We start from the raw sequence: 21,414 nt of genomic DNA, 5'->3' as shown, positions 1-21,414 counted from the left end.
TAAAAAGTACTTAAAAGGTGCTTATTTATTGTTGGAAAATTTGGCAATTCTCTCAAAATATTTTTTTTCTTGGAAAAAAATTATGGTTTTATTTTTTTCTAATAATAAAAGAGACACTATGTTGCAATGCCACAATTCAAAGAGGAACCAAATCCAAAAGCCACTAATTCTTCCATGCATTATAGTTGATATAAAATTTGCATGGGCATAAATAACATAATTTTCTAAAAAGTTTCATTATGCTCAAAATCTTTTGAAATAACCTAACAGTTACTATAGATTACAATTCTCAGAGAAAATATTTCTAGTTTTTTTTTTCATTATTAGGAAGCATTGATCTTCCTAGAAAGCTTTAACTTTTTTAGACTTTGGAAATTTTTAACTAGATTCTTAGATCCACCTAAAATATTCAAAATTTGCATTTGTATGTTTTTAAACTTTTTCAGAAGTTTAAACTCACTTGAACTTCGTTTAAACTTCTTGAGAAGGCCAAGGCCCACCCTGGGCTGTCGAGCCATTGATGATGATGATGATGTTTTTAAAATGGGTATTCAGAGCTGCCAACTCTCCTGGATTTACCAGTCACATACTGGATTTTGCCATTTTTTTCCAGGTCTACTGGTATAAAAATTCTCCTGATTTTCGTACATTTTAGAAAATTCCCTATAATTGATTAAGTTTTTGAAAAATATCCTTAATCGGAATAGAATTTTTACGCAATTTATCACTTGCTTGAATACTTGAATAAGTATTGCTAGTGCATAATGGAATGAGACTCACTTATTGTAATTAGTTTAAAGCTTTTCTTTTTTCTGAAAATTTAAGTTTGTTTTATTCTTAACTTAAATAGTAAAATCTTTTAATCATCAATGATGACTTACTTGTCTTTTTAAAATAGAAGTTAAAAATAATCAAAAGAAACATTTCAAATTCATTTAATATTAATCATAAATGGAAAATATTGCAGACTATTTATTAGTGTAATAAAGTTTTATAGTGTAATAAACTTTATTAGTGTAATAAAGTTTTTGTATTGTGATGACTATAAAAATCCCAAACTTCCCAAAGCGGTTAAAAAATTATGGAACAGTTATAAAATTTTTATTTTTTTGTAAAATCTACTGGATTTATTCCTATCCATGTTGGCAGCTATGGGTATTTATGGTTATGAAATGTTGGTAACTTTTTAATTTACATTTTATTGTTCAACTTGGATTTTTTTTATAGCTTATGAATTAAGTGCATTGCCTATTCTTTTCAGGCTCTTCTCTTAGTATGAGACAGCTACAAGTTGACTTAGTTCCTTATCTTTCAAAATTGCAAATAAGGGATTTAAATCCTGGTATTAACACTTTAATATTCTATTTGGAAAAAAAAACATAATAAATAGATTAAACATATTTGTTTCAATTTTTTTTAATTTTTTTTTAGCTCAAGTAACACTAACAAAAGAATTAGGAGATATGAAAATAAAAAAGTTTTTTAGGTAATTAATTATCATTTTATGTTAATTTTTAAAACCTTGTAGTGATGCAATCTACTAATTAAGCTGTATTAAGTCCAATATTCTTCAGAGATGATTCTGCTTACCGCAATCTGAAAATTTCATAAAATCCAAGATCCAGAAGTTTCAAGAAATCATTGATCACTTTTATGCATGAAAATTGTTGTATAATTTATTTAGAAATATTAGGAACTAGAATTTATGCTTGGCATCTCTTTACAGAATTATTAATTTAAATTATGTTGTATATAATTTATTTAGAATTTCATGTTGTGAAAATATCAATGATTTAAATTTATAAAGACATTTATTTTTTTAAACACGTCGTAAAGATTTTACTCAAGAAATTTTCAGGTTTTTTGACTTCGGCTCAAAATCACCCCTGATTCTTTCAAACAATTAAATTCTCTTCAATTTGGTTTTTATTGTTATTAATTTTAGTTTTAAAATTATCAATTATATTTTTTAATAAAATTGTGAAAAAATATGTGTTAAATATTTTTAAATCTAAAAATATTCTAACTTGTCTTAAAGGTGACCACATACAATTGCTATTACTTTGTACTTGTATGTATATTATCTTTCTTTTTATTCTCTAATGTAATACATTTGCTTTGATGTTAGACCTTGTAAAAGATTGTCTTTTTTGAAGAATTTTGTGTTTTTTTTTTTTTTTTTTCAGTTAGATGGACTAGATACATTTGTCTTTACACTCTCAAGAAAATGTTTTATAAATATTGAAAATTATATCTTCTGAAACACTGTACCTCAATTTAGGATTATAAATTAAGTTTTGTGCAAAAATTGTGTGCAACATTACAAGGGTTGGTTAGTCCCAATGTTTGATCCAGGAGTTTTCTTGTCTTCTGGGTTGGGTTCAAAATTTACAAGGAAACATAGTTAAGCATTGATGGTTGTAAACCTGAAATTGGCTTGACTGTTCAATGCAGTTGTAAAATGTAATATATAGTTGCGCTAAAGATAAATATATTGAGATAATACTATCTTTAGTTAGAATAGAAGACTGTTCCATTCTTTTTCTTCTCAGAATCGTAACTCTTAACACTAAATTTTTCAACAGCAGATTATTTGGAGATCATGGCTTTTCTTTCATCTTCATATTGAAATTGAATGTCTGCTTATTTATGAAAATATTTACACAATTTGTTCACACCTACTACTTCTGAATTTACCATCAACTGGCATCAAAACAAATGTTGAAAATAGCATCACACTCATATTCCTGTGCTGTTTTCAGAGGTGCTAACCATTACAATTTCTCCAAAATTAAAAACTATTTTAAGATTTCTTCAAGAAAATAAGGGTCTTATGATTGAAAAAAAAATTATAGTTTTGAAAATTTTTTTTGTTTTTTGCAGCTATTTAACAAATCTTTATTTTTTACTCCTTGGAACCATTTTTTTAAACAATACAAACATAAGAAAGTAACCGTAGGTAATCGTACAAACATAAAAATAAACTGTATAGGAGAACAAAAGAGCTTAATCTCAAAACAAGCGCTGTGAGAAAATATTTTTAAGGATTTGAATCAGTGTTGGGTTTTTGCCGTCAAAAACTGGTTTTTGACATGACAGTGGTAAAAACCGTCAAAAGCCTACTGTTTCCTTCAATTTATGGCATATAGCGGACAATATATTATTTTCCTATAATTGCCTTTATAAATGAATGTTGTAAATGATTGCTATTGATTTTGCAACTGTATACATGCATTCTTAGAGAAGGATATACATTCATGCAGAAATATTGTAATATACTTATTGAAAATAGTGATATTTGCTTTTATCATTATTGCTTGATTTGCAAAGGACTCAAAATTTTGCATTTCTTAATTGTTAGAAATAAACAAACAAGCAAAAAAGCTTGGAACTATTAATAAATTCAAGAACTAAGAAGAAGAATTTAAAATTTGGCATTTCTTAAATATTAGAAATAAGCTAAACAAAACTTGTAACTACTAACAAACTCTAAGTCAAGAATGACTTGACATTCTTCAGTAATGTAATATGACAAACAAAATGATGCTTGGAAATGTTGAAAATTTTGTTTAGTATCCTAATATTTTACTTCAAATAGTATGTTTTGATATAATCATGTTGGGAAAATGCAAGAATCTGTTCTTAAATATCTTTTAACAACTTTTTTTCTAATTTTATTGCCCAAAAATAAATTAATTTTAAGTTATAAGAAGTTAAACTCAAATAAAAATACAGTTTTACCAAAACTATGGGTTTTTGACAGGGAGTTTTTTGACATAACGGTAAAAACCGTCATGTGTCAAAAACTTGCCAACCCTGATTTAAATACAGTTGTCTATAAAGGCAATATGGATTAGTTCTAATTTAACCAAAAATTAGAACTTTGATTTCAAATAATAGATACAATTTTATATATTTTACAATAAAAGTATAAAATTTTAGTGTCATATATTTTTTAATTTAGTATATTTGCCAAGGTATTTTTTTTTTTTTTTTTTTTTATAAATATGTACCTAAATGTATTAATTATTTTTTAAATATATAGAATTAAGTAATAAATACATCTTAGAATTGCACGATTTTTGAACGCTAACTTGTATTGAATTCTGTGTTGTTGTAGGGTTATACTGTATTGTTTTTATGGATATTAAATAAATACTGAGCTCAAGGGTCTGTCCAGGGTAAATTTCCTACCGTTTAGCGGTACCTTCGCAAATTCAACTTCAGGAAAAACGGCAGTTTCACAAATAAAAAAGCAAGTTCTCATGCAAACCTGTGTTCTTGTTGCAATCTATGGAAAAGAAGAGCTTCCCTGCCAGCTGTCTTTTACAAAACGGTAGCACGTGTTCAGTCAATGTGGGAAACCTAATCGGTCGTTTACGCCATATCAAAGCCAATTTTTTCCCCGCTGAGTTTTTTAAAATTAAACGCGAGGCTCACCCTCTGTAAGCTTTACAAGAAGTTGAAATTCGAACATTATCATAAACACTGTTGTAAATTTCTTTTAACTGACATTTCTAATATTTTTTTCTCTGTGAAACTTTTTTTTGTATGACCCGGAGGAAAGTGTTCTCATAATTTGAATAACTTTTAGTATTAGTACTGTTAAATGCATGTTTTTATTAAATTCAAGTTGAAATTTTACTATGGACAATGATTTTTTACAGATTTATGCTTTTTGTAATTTAGATAAAATTTTTAACCCAAAATTTTTAATTTAAATTTTAATACCAAATTTTTAATTTTTAATACCAAAATTTTTTTTGAATATATAGGGAAAAATATATAGAAATAAGTCATAAATGATTTTTATTTGTAGTGACAATTTTTGAAAATATTTTCTTCCTTTACCATATTTTTGTGTTAATTTTTTATTTGCACTAATTATGTCTAAATTTTCACAAAATAGGTACCTCTTAAAAAAACCCAGACAGATCAATGATTTTGCTCTTTCATAAACGACACACCTTTCCAAGAAAACAAATATTATTATCATTTTAGCGTACACCCCTACTCAAAAAAAAGACTTTCTGATATTCTCCACTAGAGTTACATTATTTTTAATTTAGCTTTTGTAACTTAGTGATAATTTCATTTACCGCATGTTAGCTAGTTTAGAAAGTTGCATTTTGTTTTTAAGAACCATTTTAAATCAATTTTAAATACTTTCTTGCAAACTGTTTTATGAAATCTGTTTTATACAATGTACTCCTTCATTTAAAAACTCTGATTGGTTATTACTTTTGTATTTTTGATTATGGCATTGCAGTGCAACTTATATACCTTACAGCAGAATTTACTGAGTCAATCTGCAGCACAATCTTCATGTTCTTATATTCAAAATTTCTATATCTTCATTTTCCCAAAATTAGGCACATATATCAAGCAAAAAATTTATATTAGAAAAAAATTCATATTTTATGTAAATTTCAGAAATTTCCGTAAATAAATAAATAAAAAAATTTTAAATTTCATTTAATTTAATATCTTTAAATGAATTAAAGAAAAGTAATTAAAATTTTCATCATAGTTTTGTGTTTGCTGATTTTAATATTAGAAAAAAAAAAATCTGTTAACTTTAAGAAAATCTTCAAATATGCTCAGGAAATACTCTTACTGCAAATAATTTTGTAATATAAAATTGAAGCAATGAGAAAGTGCAAGGTATATAGAATTATCTGAAAATTTTATTTTACTAATGACTTCTTTATACTTAGTAGTATTCTGTCAATTCAGTTTTCTAAATTTAATGAGAAACAAACATAAATTTAAGGATGTTTTTTTTTTTTAAATTGAAAATTATTCTATATCTTTCAAAAAGGAAAAAAAATCATTTTTCTCTCTTTCAATCTTTATTTTCACCATTATTGATAATCATTTTCATTACTATTGATTTAATGATTACTTACTTTTATTGTTATAAAATTTCATATATTAATAGCCAAGTGGGAAAGACGTTAGATGAAAAAGACCACTTTTGTTTTGGAGAGGAAGAGAGCGACCCAATTGATGATGCTAACAAGTCAGATGAAAATGTCAAGATATTGCCTGATGAAGAGATTGTTATAGAAGAACACAGAGAACACACAACTTTTGAACACAGAGATTATTTGTTGTGAAATATTTATATAATGAAGATATTTATAAAATTTTTGATTTCTTTTTTACATGAATTAAAGTCACTTTCTATTAATGACTTGGTCTCAATTTAGTTGCAAACAAGAGATTGTTTTTTTTTTAATTGACTCTAATTGAAGTTTGCTTGTATGAGTGTTATGCAGTGTTCATTTTAATTGATTTTTCGAGTAAAAAAATACAGTATTTTCATCCCTTTTATTGTAAAAAAAAATACAAAAGTGATAATTTGTGTCTGGGTTTTAAAAAAAATGGTTTTTATACCTTGGAGGTTGAGTTTTTTGGATTTCTTAAACTGGTTTTTGACAGTAATGCTTAAAATTTTCTTCCAAAACTGTCTTAAAGCTCATAATACTATAAATAATCAAAATACTTCTAACATGAAATATTTTCTGTTAATAAAAAAATAAATATTGTTTCATATTAGCTTTAAATATTTGTTTATCAAGTAAAACAACGTTGAATTTTTAAGAATACATTTATAAATTATAAATGTACGTTGATACAGATAAATATTACCATAAACACTGATAATCTAAACTTGACTAATACTAAACTTGAGAGCTTATAATAGTTTTACCAATCTATTATATGCTCTAACTAAACTATTATAAGGGAATATCTACCGAAAAATCTAATTTTTAAAATGGAATTTTCACGGTGTAAATATCTGAATTTATAACAAAATCCGCTCTCCCAGTCATATTTTATTAAAATATGGTTTCTTTCTAAAAATGAAAGAAAGAACATAATTTCTAGAGCAAATTAGCTTTTAAACTTTGGTGATTTCAAAATTTATTTTTTTTTTATTATTAATTTAAAATTCTAGTTTAAGCTTTTTATATTACACTTTTAAGAAATAAAACAGCTTTAAATAACATATATCTGACTGTATTTAGTTATTTGCTTTCATATTTTTTTTTCTAGCCATTTCATTTCTGCAACTCTTTCTTTACTTTGTTTTTTAAGTTTAAAATCAATTAATATGAAGATGCAGAGTATAACAGTTTCGGTTATATCTATCATTTCAATTATTGTTATTACAATGCTTTTTTAATTTATGGTTGTGTTTTTGTCGGAGAAAATTGTAACTTCAATTGTAAGTGTTTATGATGTATCGATCTATTAACCAGTGGACTGTAACACACAAAATAATTTATTTACAAGTTTAAAGATATAAAATTGACAAGGTCAAGGTGACAGGGAGATGCGCCCTGTTCCAGAGTTGAATGGCAACTGAATAATATTGATTTGAACACCGCCTCGTGACATAATTTCACAATTCTTAACCGTAAGTAACTAAAATTGTAAGTAATGACAAATTCTTAGAATTATTCATGGAAAGTCATGGATTTGAAAATCTAAAATGTAGCAGGTATTTAAAAAATTAATCTCTATTTAATTTTTCTGCCTGTTATACAATTTGTTTTAACTGGAGAGAGTGAAGCTGCAATCTCGTGCACAGATCCAGAGTTTGGAGCAGGCAAAGTTGTCACAGTCTTTCATCCATTCAGTGGATCAATAAAATGAGAACACAGAAAACCTTAAATTTTCAGGGAATTTTATTTTGACTCTAAAAATCAAGGAAAGTTGAATTGTCTAGAAAAATCCTTCAACAAACCTGTTAAATGATCAGTCTTCGAATTGTCAGTAACAGTTATCGAGATTCGAGTTAATTCTAGCATCTAGTAGAATTATTTTATAAAGTATGTCTATATTAAAAGTTGAATACCTTAGAAGTGGAATTCTTTTTCTAGTGAAACTTTTCTATGTTTCCATTCTCATTATATTATATGTTTTTTTGCTCACATTACAAGAAATTTGACAAGAATTCAAAGTTTTCTAATGAAAAATTTCATGGTATGATAAAATATGGTTTGGATTTCTATTGAAATTTGCCTGATATACATGGAAAAGTTTGGAATTTTTTTTTTTAGAAATTGAGTGGGAAGCCTGCTGCAAGATAGGATTAATTATGTTCAAAAAATAGAAGAAAAAAAATCAAAAGATAGGAATATGTTATCAAAATAATAAGTTTTTACTCATGTCTTTTTTTTTCTCTTAAAAAGTTTTCAACTGTAGATCAGGTAACAGATTTGTTTCTGGTAAACCACATTTTTTATGTAATCTTTTGAGATAAATAATTCTGATATCTATTACAGTTATTTGTTGCAAAAATTTTACATTTTAGCCAAACTTGCATTTTTTATTCCTCTTTCAATGATGTTTTGCTCACAAAATCTAGTATTTGACACTACAAATAAAAAGTAAAAACATTTCTGATGAAAAATTGCATGGTATAGATAAAATATGATCTGGATTTTCACTGAACTTTTTCTAGCAAAGTCATGGAATGTTTTTTCTTTCTGAAATTGAGTGGGGACCCTGAATAAGTGCCAAACATTAGGGATTTCAACACTTGGTTGACCATCCAACATTTGCTCTGGCACTCCAGAGCCTAGAGTCACAAAAACTTGGATGTGCATAGTAGGCTTTTACCTTCATAGGCTGCTGCACCACATAGTGTAGAATTTAAAAAAAAAAACATTTTAGAACATGTTAAAATTGACTCTTTTTAATTCAAATATTTTGTAGTAAATATGATTTACAGGCATGTATCAACATTTGCTGATAGTTTAAATAAAATATTTTTAGTTTGGCTTTACATTACAAGTTACTGCTATCTTTTTTTCCTTTTTCGAATATTACTCTAAAATTGAAGGTAAGAAAGAAAATTAATAAAGAATAAAGCTAAATAAATAATGCAAAGAGATTTATTGGAAAAGTAGTATCAAGCATTGTTTTTCACTGCATTGTAGCTCAAGCAATAAAGCAAAGCATTCTTTCAACAGCCCATTGTATGCCAAGGGGGTGATAAGGGTTAGGGCTCCACAATTTCATGACAATCACAGATTTTTCGGACATTTTTCTTAAATATTTAAACTTCTGTTTTAACATTTGATTTCAAAAGATTTTGACCAACACTTTATGTGAATAGTTGCAATATATATGTTATAAAAAAAAGAGATTGTTTTCCTAAAGACTGGTGGTTTTCAATAAGCCGGTGCAGAAAAAGACTTACATGATGTTCAGAGAATGATTGTCTTTTTTTTATTTTTTTACGACCACTTTTTGGGAGGCACTGGCTTTTTTTCATAGATTTTGTGATGAAAAAAAACTTTCTAGGAGAGACCATTAAAACCTCAACCAGTGACCTGACAAACATCTGCATCAAATGTGAGAAAGATCAAACAAGGAAACGCGAAAAAATATAAAAACAAAAAATTTAACAAAGCAAATTAAGTATATTAAAATGCACTCAAAATATTTGTGCGAAGCTCTTACTTAAAGAGGTCTTTTTGACGATACATCCTCATGTCAGAGTGCTGCCAATGATCTGATTCTGGAGTAGAAAGTTAAATTAGAAAAAAAATGTTATTTTAGAAGTAAACAAGCATCTCAAATAAACCAACCTTTTGTTTCCTTTTAAAGCTAACTAATTTTTATGATATAAAATTGAATGCACATTAAACATAAAAGATAATTGTTTATTTATTTAAAATTAGTAAAATTGTCATTGAAAATTAGTAAATTTGTTTTTACACATATATATATCAGTTAGGATCCTTTTTATAAACGCTAAATTGCACAATTTAAAATAAAATTAAATTAAATATTTTTACCAGGCACAAATTATCTGTATTACAACAAATAAAAAAACATTTAACAAAAACACAAAAATTAATGTTAAGCCTGAAAAATTTAAAAGTCTAAAAATAGGTTATTATCTATCTATATATATATATATATGTAAAAACAGAAAGTGCAATGGGGCTATATACGAGCTCCGGTTCTGTGAAAATGATAATGTAGTTATTGTAAGTATGAATTTCATTTCACAATTATTTTGCCTAATTATGTATATGAGGAGTGCAAGACAGTAGAAACTTCTCACGTGCTGAAGGAATGGAGTAAATTATGTGGTGTCAACGATGGGATTCGAACCCCTGTTTAGCTGGATGGACAGCTCACAGCTTAAGTATATACGCAGCTTCAAGAAGCTAAGTGACTTTATGAAACATTTACCTAGAGCCGTGATGGCTCGGCGGATAGAGAGTTCGCCTTCCTATGAGATGAACCGGGTTCGAATTCCAACAATGACTGGTTAATAAAAATTCCGCATCCGTCTTTCACCGACCACAGTGCTGTGTAAAATATCCTCAGTGATATATAACCGTCATTGAACGGCCGACCTAATTTTTGGGTTTACGACTACTAATGTTCAACTACTTAGCCTTGTAATTTTGAACCCAATCCAGAAGACAAGGGAACTCTTGGATCAATTATTGGGAGAAATTTGCCTTTGTGGAGGATTTGCAAATTTCTCCCAATACTTGATACAAGAGTCCCCTTGTCTTCTGGATTGGGTTCAAAATTACAAGGCTACGGAGTTGAACATTAGTAGTTGTGAACCTAAAAATTGGGTTGACTGTTCAACGAAGGTTATGAAATAAAATGAAATATTTTACGTGAAACTAAGTTCTTCCGTCATTAATAGCGAAATTCTTTCATTTAACTGCTATCTATGCAAAAGAATGTTTTTGCTTTAACATCTGACGGAACTTCTTATGCTTACAACATTGACAGTGTCACGTGATACTATACAACTTTAATGTTTTTTAGCGTCTGAAACCGGTTTGCACACTAGTTTACGTTTGTGTATCGATTGGTTAACATTGTAATGCAATACGTTGAAATTAATATAAGTAGGAAGTATATAAAAAATCCTCCTGAATAAAAACCCATTTCATGTATATTTAAATATAAAAGTATTACGTTTAAACTCGTGCAAATCATGCCATTATTAAAAAAACTACAGCGCGTCTAATAATTTGGTCTAATTATTAAAATATACTAATATAATACCTGATATAATAAATATTCTATATTTATGTAATATATCGTCTAATTTATCCAATTGTCAAATTTATATTATATATTGTCTAATTTAGCCCATTGATACAGGAGCGCAAACAAGTGTAAACCGCGTGAAAATAATAAAGCTGTATAGTTATCACCCGATAATTACAATTTTGCATAGAATCTTATAGCGCGTCTAATAATTTGGTCAGGGACTGTAAGTTGCACAATAAACAATGTATTAGATAACAGAACAGTTTTCTTCGGCAGCCATGTTTGGACCATCGACCCCAACTTAGGGTCCGAGTTTGAAAAGTATACCTTGATATTAAAGGGAGCTAGGGGGTCTCGAAATATGATCGAACCTTACTCGAGCCATTTTATTTTCTTCCTCTTTTTTTTATTACTCCTTTACGCTTTCTTTGCTGGATTTCACACACAGAAAATACACCATGCATGCTAGAAAATCCAAAATGTTACAAAAGGAGTCGAAAAAGAGCAAACAAACTGATTTTCCTGGATTGTACCATTTTTTCCCCATTTTCGCAATAAAAAAAATTTATTTCCAAAATGCAGGACCCTCCAGAATATCGAAAAACACATTAAAAAAATAATATAATGTAAAATAAACAAAAGAAGAAAAAAAAGAAATAATTTCGAAAAAGTGCACGTCCCAGGCATTCGAACCCAGGACCCCTCCCTCCAGCAGCGAACTTGCTTGTCTGGTGTCCAACCAAACCACTCCACGGTGATACGTGAAGCCTACCACAATTTCGCTTCAAAAGCTCTCTCCTCTCATCTTAACAGTATAACTTCAGGGGCCCACTAAAACCCCCATAATCGGCCTATAAGAATTATCTTCGGCAACCATGTTCGAACCATGGACCCCTACTTAGGGTCCGAGTTGATTCATATGCCTGCCCCGCGAATATTTAGCTTAAAACACCTCCACCCGGATAGTAAACAAAACATATTTTGGCAAATTGTGGGCCCACTAATTGGTATATAAAAAAATCCTTCGGTACAATTGTTGGATACATTAAATTCTAATTTTGGGAGGAGTTTGAAATTTATAGGTTAATATTATAGAGAGTTACGGGGTGTGAGGTGTGCGTGTCTCCTGATATGACTTCTGTCCCGTTTTCAGCCTTTATTTGCTCTTTAACAAAGAAAAATATTTTTTTTCACATATAGAAGACCTTATTCGCTTTAAAATATTGAAAAGAAGTTAAAAAAATAGCATAAGTTAAAATAAATAAATAAATAAAATTTATCCGAAATTTATCCGATTATTAGCTATTATTCGCTGTTTCCCAAAGAAAAAATAGTTTTTTTATTATACAGAACACTTGATTCACGTTAAAATATAAAAATATATATTAAAAAAATAATATAAAAAAAAAAGAAAAAATTTGAATGTTGACCGTCGCAAGGTTTCGAACCCATGGCTCCTGGAACAACAAATTTAACTTGCCACTCAGCTATACCAACTGCGCCATGATTCACATGCCTGACCGCGAATATTTAGCTTAAAACACCTCCTCCCGGTTAGTAAACAAAACTTATTTTGGCAGATTGTGGGCCCACTAATTGGTATATAAAAAAATCCTTCGGTACAATTGTTGGATACATTAAATTCTAATTTTGGGCGGAGTTTGAAATTTATAGGTTAATATTATAGAGAGTGACGGGATGTGATGTGTGCGTGTCTCCTGATATGACTTCTGTCCCGTTTTCAGCCTTTATTCGCTCTTTAACAAAGAAAAATATTTTTTTTCACATATAGAAGACCTTATTCGCTTTAAAATATTGAAAAGAAGTTAAAAAAATAGTATAAGTTAAAATAAATAAATAAATAAAATTTATCCGAAATTTATCCGATTATTAGCTATTATTCGCTGTTTCCCAAAGAAAAAATAGTTTTTTTTACTATACAGAACACTTGATTCACGTTAAAATATAAAATTATATATTAAAAAAATAATATAAAAAAAAAGAAAAAATTTGAATGTTGACCGTTGCAAGGTTGCGAACCCATGGCTCCTTTAACAACAAATTTAACTTGCCACACAGCTATACCAACTGCGCCATGATTCACATGCCTGACCGCGAATATTTAGCTTAAAACACCTCCTCCCGGTTAGTAAACAAAACTTATTTTGGCAGATTGTGGGCCCACTAATTGGTATATAAAAAAATCCTTCGGTACAATTGTTGGATACATTAAATTCTAATTTTGGGCGGAGTTTGAAATTTATAGGTTAATATTATAGAGAGTTACGGGGTGTGAGGTGTGCGTGTCTCCTGATATGACTTCTGTCCCGTTTTCAGCCTTTATTCGCTCTTTAACAAAGAAAAATATTTTTTTTCACGTATAGAAGACCTTATTCGCTTTAAAATATTGAAAAGAAGTTAAAAAAATAGTATAAGTTAAAATAAATAAATAAATAAAATTTATCCGAAATTTATCCGATTATTAGCTATTATTCGCTGTTTCCCAAAGAAAAAATAGTTTTTTTTACTATACAGAACACTTGATTCACGTTAAAATATAAAATTATATATTAAAAAAATAATATAAAAAAAAAGAAAAAATTTGAATGTTGACCGTTGCAAGGTTGCGAACCCATGGCTCCTTTAACAACAAATTTAACTTGCCACTCAGCTATACCAACTGCGCCATGATTCACATGCCTGACCGCGAATATTTAGCTTAAAACACCTCCTCCCGGTTAGTAAACAAAACTTATTTTGGCAGATTGTGGGCCCACTAATTGGTATATAAAAAAATCCTTCGGTACAATTGTTGGATACATTAAATTCTAATTTTGGGCGGAGTTTGAAATTTATAGGTTAATATTATAGAGAGTTACGGGGTGTGAGGTGTGCGTGTCTCCTGATATGACTTCTGTCCCGTTTTCAGCCTTTATTCGCTCTTTAACAAAGAAAAATATTTTTTTTCACGTATAGAAGACCTTATTCGCTTTAAAATATTGAAAAGAAGTTAAAAAAATAGTATAAGTTAAAATAAATAAATAAATAAAATTTATCCGAAATTTATCCGATTATTAGCTATTATTCGCTGTTTCCCAAAGAAAAAATAGTTTTTTTTACTATACAGAACACTTGATTCACGTTAAAATATAAAATTATATATTAAAAAAATAATATAAAAAAAAAGAAAAAATTTGAATGTTGACCGTTGCAAGGTTGCGAACCCATGGCTCCTTTAACAACAAATTTAACTTGCCACACAGCTATACCAACTGCGCCATGATTCACATGCCTGACCGCGAATATTTAGCTTAAAACACCTCCTCCCGGTTAGTAAACAAAACTTATTTTGGCAGATTGTGGGCCCACTAATTGGTATATAAAAAAATCCTTCGGTACAATTGTTGGATACATTAAATTCTAATTTTGGGCGGAGTTTGAAATTTATAGGTTAATATTATAGAGAGTGACGGGATGTGATGTGTGCGTGTCTCCTGATATGACTTCTGTCCCGTTTTCAGCCTTTATTCGCTCTTTAACAAAGAAAAATATTTTTTTTCACATATAGAAGACCTTATTCGCTTTAAAATATTGAAAAGAAGTTAAAAAAATAGTATAAGTTAAAATAAATAAATAAATAAAATTTATCCGAAATTTATCCGATTATTAGCTATTATTCGCTGTTTCCCAAAGAAAAAATAGTTTTTTTTACTATACAGAACACTTGATTCACGTTAAAATATAAAATTATATATTAAAAAAATAATATTAAAAAAAAGAAAAAATTTGAATGTTGACCGTTGCAAGGTTGCGAACCCATGGCTCCTGGAACAACAAATTTAACTTGCCACACAGCTATACCAACTGCGCCATGATTCACATGCCTGACCGCGAATATTTAGCTTAAAACACCTCCTCCCGGTTAGTAAACAAAACTTATTTTGGCAGATTGTGGGTCCACTAATTGGTATATAAAAAAATCCTTCGGTACAATATTTGGATACATTAAATTCTAATTTTGGGCGGAGTTTGAAATTTATAGGTTAATATTATAGAGAGTGACGGGGTGTGATGTGTGCGTGTCTCCTGATATGACTTCTGTCCCGTTTTCAGCCTTTATTTGCTCTTTAACAAAGAAAAATATTTTTTTTCACATATAGAAGACCTTATTCGCTTTAAAATATTGAAAAGAAGTTAAAAAAATAGTATAAGTTAAAATAAATAAATAAATAAAATTTATCCGAAATTTATCCGATTATTAGCTATTATTCGCTGTTTCCCAAAGAAAAAATAGTTTTTTTTATTATACAGAACACTTGATTCACGTTAAAATATAAAAATATATATTAAAAAAATAATATAAAAAAAAAAGAAAAAATTTGAATGTTGACCGTCGCAAGGTTTCGAACCCATGGCTCCTGGAACAACAAATTTACCTTGCCACTCAGCTATACCAACTGCGCCATGATTCACATGCCTGACCGCGAATATTTAGCTTAAAACACCTCCTCCCGGTTTGTAAACAAAACTTATTTTGGCAGATTGTGGGCCCACTAATTGGTATATAAAAAAATCCTTCGGTACAATTGTTGGATACATTAAATTCTAATTTTGGGCGGAGTTTGAAATTTATAGGTTAATATTATAGAGAGTGACGGGGTGTGATGTGTGCGTGTCTCCTGATATGACTTCTGTCCCGTTTTCAGCCTTTATTCGCTCTTTAACAAAGAAAAATATTTTTTTTCACGTATAGAAGACCTTATTCGCTTTAAAATATTGAAAAGAAGTTAAAAAAATAGTATAAGTTAAAATAAATAAATAAATAAAATTTATCCGAAATTTATCCGATTATTAGCTATTATTCGCTGTTTCCCAAAGAAAAAATAGTTTTTTTTATTATACAGAACACTTGATTCACGCTAAAATATAAAAATATATATTAAAAAAATAATATAAATAAAAAGAAAAAATTTGAATGTTGACCGTCACAAGGTTTCGAACCCATGGCTCCTGGAACAACAAATTTAACTTGCCACACAGCTATACCAACTGCGCCATGATTCACATGCCTGACCGCGAATATTTAGCTTAAAACACCTCCTCCCGGTTAGTAAACAAAACTTAATTTGGCAGATTGTGGGCCCACTAATTGGTATATAAAAAAATCCTTCGGTACAATTGTTGGATACATTAAATTCTAATTTTGGGCGCAGTTTGAAATTTATAGGTTAATATTATAGAGAGTTACGGGGTGTGATGTGTGCGTGTCTCCTGATATGACTTCTGTCCCGTTTTCAGCCTTTATTCGCTCTTTAACAAAGAAAAATATTTTTTTTCACATATAGAAGACCTTATTCGCTTTAAAATATTGAAAAGAAGCTAAAAAAATAGTATAAGTCAAAATAAATAAATAGATAAAATTTATCCGAAATTTATCCGATTATTAGCTATTATTCGCTGTTTCCAAAAAAAAAAAGAATTTTTTTTTATTATACAGAACACTTGATTCACGTTAAAATATAAAAATATATATTAAAAAAATAATATAAAAAAAAAGAAAAAATTTGAATGTTGACCGTCGCAAGGTTGCGAACCCATGGCTCCTGGAACAACAAATTTAACTTGCCACACAGCTATACCAACTGCGCCATGATTCACATGCCTGACCGCGAATATTTAGCTTAAAACTCCTCCTCCCGGTTAGTAAACAAAACTTATTTTGGCAGATTGTGGGCCCACTAATTGGTATATAAAAAAATCCTTCGGTACAATATTTGGATACATTAAATTCTAATTTTGGGTGGAGTTTGAAATTTATAGGTTAATATTATAGAGAGTGACGGGGTGTGATGTGTGCGTGTCTCCTGATATGACTTCTGTCCCGTTTTCAGCCTTTATTCGCTCTTTAACAAAGAAAAATATTTTTTTTCACATATAGAAGACCTTATTCGCTTTAAAATATTGAAAAGAAGTTAAAAAAATAGTATAAGTTAAAATAAATAAATAAATAAAATTTATCCGAAATTTATCCGATTATTAGCTATTATTCGCTGTTTCCCAAAGAAAAAATAGTTTTTTTTATAATACAGAACACTTGATTCACGTTAAAATATAAAAATATCTATTAAAAAATAATATAAAAAAAAAGAAAAAATTTGAATGTTGACCGTCGCAAGGTTTCGAACCCATGGCTCCTGGAACAACAAATTTAACTTGCCACTCAGCTATACCAACTGCGCCATGATTCACATGCCTGACCGCGAATATTTAGCTTAAAACACCTCCTCCCGGTTAGTAAACAAAACTTAATTTGGCAGATTGTGGGCCCACTAATTGGTATATAAAAAAATCCTTCGGTACAATTGTTGGATACATTAAATTCTAATTTTGGGCGCAGTTTGAAATTTATAGGTTAATATTATAGAGAGTTACGGGGTGTGATGTGTGCGTGTCTCCTGATATGACTTCTGTCCCGTTTTCAGCCTTTATTCGCTCTTTAACAAAGAAAAATATTTTTTTTCACATATAGAAGACCTTATTCGCTTTAAAATATTGAAAAGAAGCTAAAAAAATAGTATAAGTCAAAATAAATAAATAGATAAAATTTATCCGAAATTTATCCGATTATTAGCTATTATTCGCTGTTTCCAAAAAAAAAAAGAATTTTTTTTTATTATACAGAACACTTGATTCACGTTAAAATATAAAAATATATATTAAAAAAATAATATAAAAAAAAAGAAAAAATTTGAATGTTGACCGTCGCAAGGTTGCGAACCCATGGCTCCTGGAACAACAAATTTAACTTGCCACACAGCTATACCAACTGCGCCATGATTCACATGCCTGACCGCGAATATTTAGCTTAAAACACCTCCTCCCGGTTAGTAAACAAAACTTATTTTGGCAGATTGTGGGCCCACTAATTGGTATATAAAAAAATCCTTCGGTACAATATTTGGATACATTAAATTCTAATTTTGGGCGGAGTTTGAAATTTATAGGTTAATATTATAGAGAGTGACGGGGTGTGATGTGTGCGTGTCTCCTGATATGACTTTTGTCCCGTTTTCAGCCTTTATTCGCTCTTTAACAAAGAAAAATATTTTTTTTCACACATAGAAGACCTTATTCGCTTTAAAATATTGAAAAGAAGTTAAAAAAATAGTATAAGTTAAAATAAATAAATAAATAAAATTTATCCGAAATTTATCCGATTATTAGCTATTATTCGCTGTTTCCCAAAGAAAAAATAGTTTTTTTTATAATACAGAACACTTGATTCACGTTAAAATATAAAAATATGTATTAAAAAATAATATAAAAAAAAAGAAAAAATTTGAATGTTGACCGTCGCAAGGTTTCGAACCCATGGCTCCTGGAACAACAAATTTAACTTGCCACTCAGCTATACCAACTGCGCCATGATTCACATGCCTGACCGCGAATATTTAGCTTAAAACACCTCCTCCCGGTTAGTAAACAAAACTTATTTTGGCAGATTGTGGGCCCACTAATTGGTATATAAAAAAATCCTTCGGTACAATTGTTGGATACATTAAATTCTAATTTTGGGCGGAGTTTGAAATTTATAATTTAATATTATAGAGAGTGACGGGGTGTGATGTGTGCGTGTCTCCTGATATGACTTCTGTCCCGTTTTCAGCCTTTATTCGCTCTTTAACAAAGAAAAATATTTTTTTTCACATATAGAAGACCTTATTCGCTTTAAAATATTGAAAAGAAGTTAAAAAAATAGTATAAGTTAAAATAAATAAATAAATAAAATTTATCCGAAATTTATCCGATTATTAGCTATTATTCGCTGTTTCCCAAAGAAAAAATAGTTTTTTTTATTATACAGAACACTTGATTCACGTTAAAATATAAAAATATATATTAAAAAAATAATATAAAAAAAAAGAAAAAATTTGAATGTTGACCGTCTTAAGGTTTCGAACCCATGGCTCCTGGAACAACAAATTTAACTTGCCACTCAGCTATACCAACTGCGCCATGATTCACATGCCTGACCGCGAATATTTAGCTTAAAACACCTCCTCCCGGTTAGTAAACAAAACTTATTTTGGCAGATTGTGGGCCCACTAATTGGTATATAAAAAAATCCTTCGGTACAATTGTTGGATACATTAAATTCTAATTTTGGGCGGAGTTTGAAATTTATAGGTTAATATTATAGAGAGTGACGGGGTGTGATGTGTGCGTGTCTCCTGATATGACTTCTGTCCCGTTTTCAGCCTTTATTCGCTCTTTAACAAAGAAAAATATTTTTTTTCACGTATAGAAGACCTTATTCGCTTTAAAATATTGAAAAGAAGTTAAAAAAATAGTATAAGTTAAAATAAATAAATAAATAAAATTTATCCGAAATTTATCCGATTATTAGCTATTATTCGCTGTTTCCCAAAGAAAAAATAGTTTTTTTTATTATACAGAACACTTGATTCACGCTAAAATATAAAAATATATATTAAAAAAATAATATAAATAAAAAGAAAAAATTTGAATGTTGACCGTCACAAGGTTTCGAACCCATGGCTCCTGGAACAACAAATTTAACTTGCCACACAGCTATACCAACTGCGCCATGATTCACATGCCTGACCGCGAATATTTAGCTTAAAACACCTCCTCCCGGTTAGTAAACAAAACTTAATTTGGCAGATTGTGGGCCCACTAATTGGTATATAAAAAAATCCTTCGGTACAATTGTTGGATACATTAAATTCTAATTTTGGGCGCAGTTTGAAATTTATAGGTTAATATTATAGAGAGTTACGGCGTGTGATGTGTGCGTGTCTCCTGATATGACTTCTGTCCCGTTTTCAGCCTTTATTCGCTCTTTAACAAAGAAAAATATTTTTTTTCACATATAGAAGACCTTATTCGCTTTAAAATATTGAAAAGAAGCTAAAAAAATAGTATAAGTCAAAATAAATAAATAGATAAAATTTATCCGAAATTTATCCGATTATTAGCTATTATTCGCTGTTTCCTAAAAAAAAAAAAAATTTTTTTTTATTATACAGAACACTTGATTCACGTTAAAATATAAAAATATATATTAAAAAAATAATATAAAAAAAAAGAAAAAATTTGAATGTTGACCGTCGCAAGGTTGCGAACCCATGGCTCCTGGAACAACAAATTTAACTTGCCACACAGCTATACCAACTGCGCCATGATTCACATGCCTGACCGCGAATATTTAGCTAAAAACACCTCCTCCCGGTTAGTAAACAAAACTTATTTTGGCAGATTGTGGGCCCACTAATTGGTATATAAAAAAATCCTTCGGTACAATATTTGGATACATTAAATTCTAATTTTGGGCGGAGTTTGAAATTTATAGGTTAATATTATAGAGAGTGACGGGGTGTGATGTGTGCGTGTCTCCTGATATGACTTCTGTCCCGTTTTCAGCCTTTATTCGCTCTTTAACAAAGAAAAATATTTTTTTTCACATATAGAAGACCTTATTCGCTTTAAAATATTGAAAAGAAGTTAAAAAAATAGTATAAGTTAAAATAAATAAATAAATAAAATTTATCCGAAATTTATCCGATTATTAGCTATTATTCGCTGTTTCCCAAAGAAAAAATAGTTTTTTTTATAATACAGAACACTTGATTCACGTTAAAATATAAAAATATGTATTAAAAAATAATATAAAAAAAAAGAAAAAATTTGAATGTTGACCGTCGCAAGGTTTCGAACCCATGGCTCCTGGAACAACAAATTTAACTTGCCACTCAGCTATACCAACTGCGCCATGATTCACATGCCTGAGCGCGAATATTTAGCTTAAAACACCTCCTCCCGGTTAGTAAACAAAACCTATTTTGGCAGATTGTGGGTCCACTAATTGGTATATAAAAAAATCCTTCGGTACAATATTTGGATACATTAAATTCTAATTTTGGGCGGAGTTTGAAATTTATAGGTTAATATTATAGAGAGTGACGGGGTGTGATGTGTGCGTGTCTCCTGATATGACTTCTGTCCCGTTTTCAGCCTTTATTTGCTCTTTAACAAAGAAAAATATTTTTTTTCACATATAGAAGACCTTATTCGCTTTAAAATATTGAAAAGAAGTTAAAAAAAATAGTATAAGTTAAAATAAATAAATAAATAAAATTTATCCGAAATTTATCCGATTATTAGCTATTATTCGCTGTTTCCCAAAGAAAAAATAGTTTTTTTTATTATACAGAACACTTGATTCACGTTAAAATATAAAAATATATATTAAAAAAATAATATAAAAAAAAGAAAAAATTTGAATGTTGACCGTCGCAAGGTTTCGAACCCATGGCTCCTGGAACAACAAATTTAACTTGCCAC

General features: G+C 29.1%; 1 long non-coding RNA gene across 1 annotated transcript; it reads left to right on the top strand.

Annotated features, from left to right (window-relative positions):
* The first annotated feature begins 125 nt into the window (after positions 1-125).
* Positions 126-6,193, top strand: LOC147810105 (uncharacterized). Its single transcript, XR_015434226.1, has 3 exons — positions 126-1,342; positions 1,432-1,486; positions 5,942-6,193. It is a non-coding gene; the product is annotated as an uncharacterized LOC147810105 (long non-coding RNA).
* Positions 6,194-21,414: the final 15,221 nt, after the last annotated feature.

The sequence above is a fragment of the Parasteatoda tepidariorum genome, chromosome 5 (genome assembly GCF_982258835.1).
Source record: "Parasteatoda tepidariorum strain Cologne lab strain chromosome 5, Ptep-v5.0, whole genome shotgun sequence".
NCBI classification, from domain to species: domain Eukaryota; kingdom Metazoa; phylum Arthropoda; class Arachnida; order Araneae; family Theridiidae; genus Parasteatoda; species Parasteatoda tepidariorum.
Note: the sequence above shows the minus strand (reverse complement) of the source record. Positions and strands in the feature narration are given on the sequence as shown.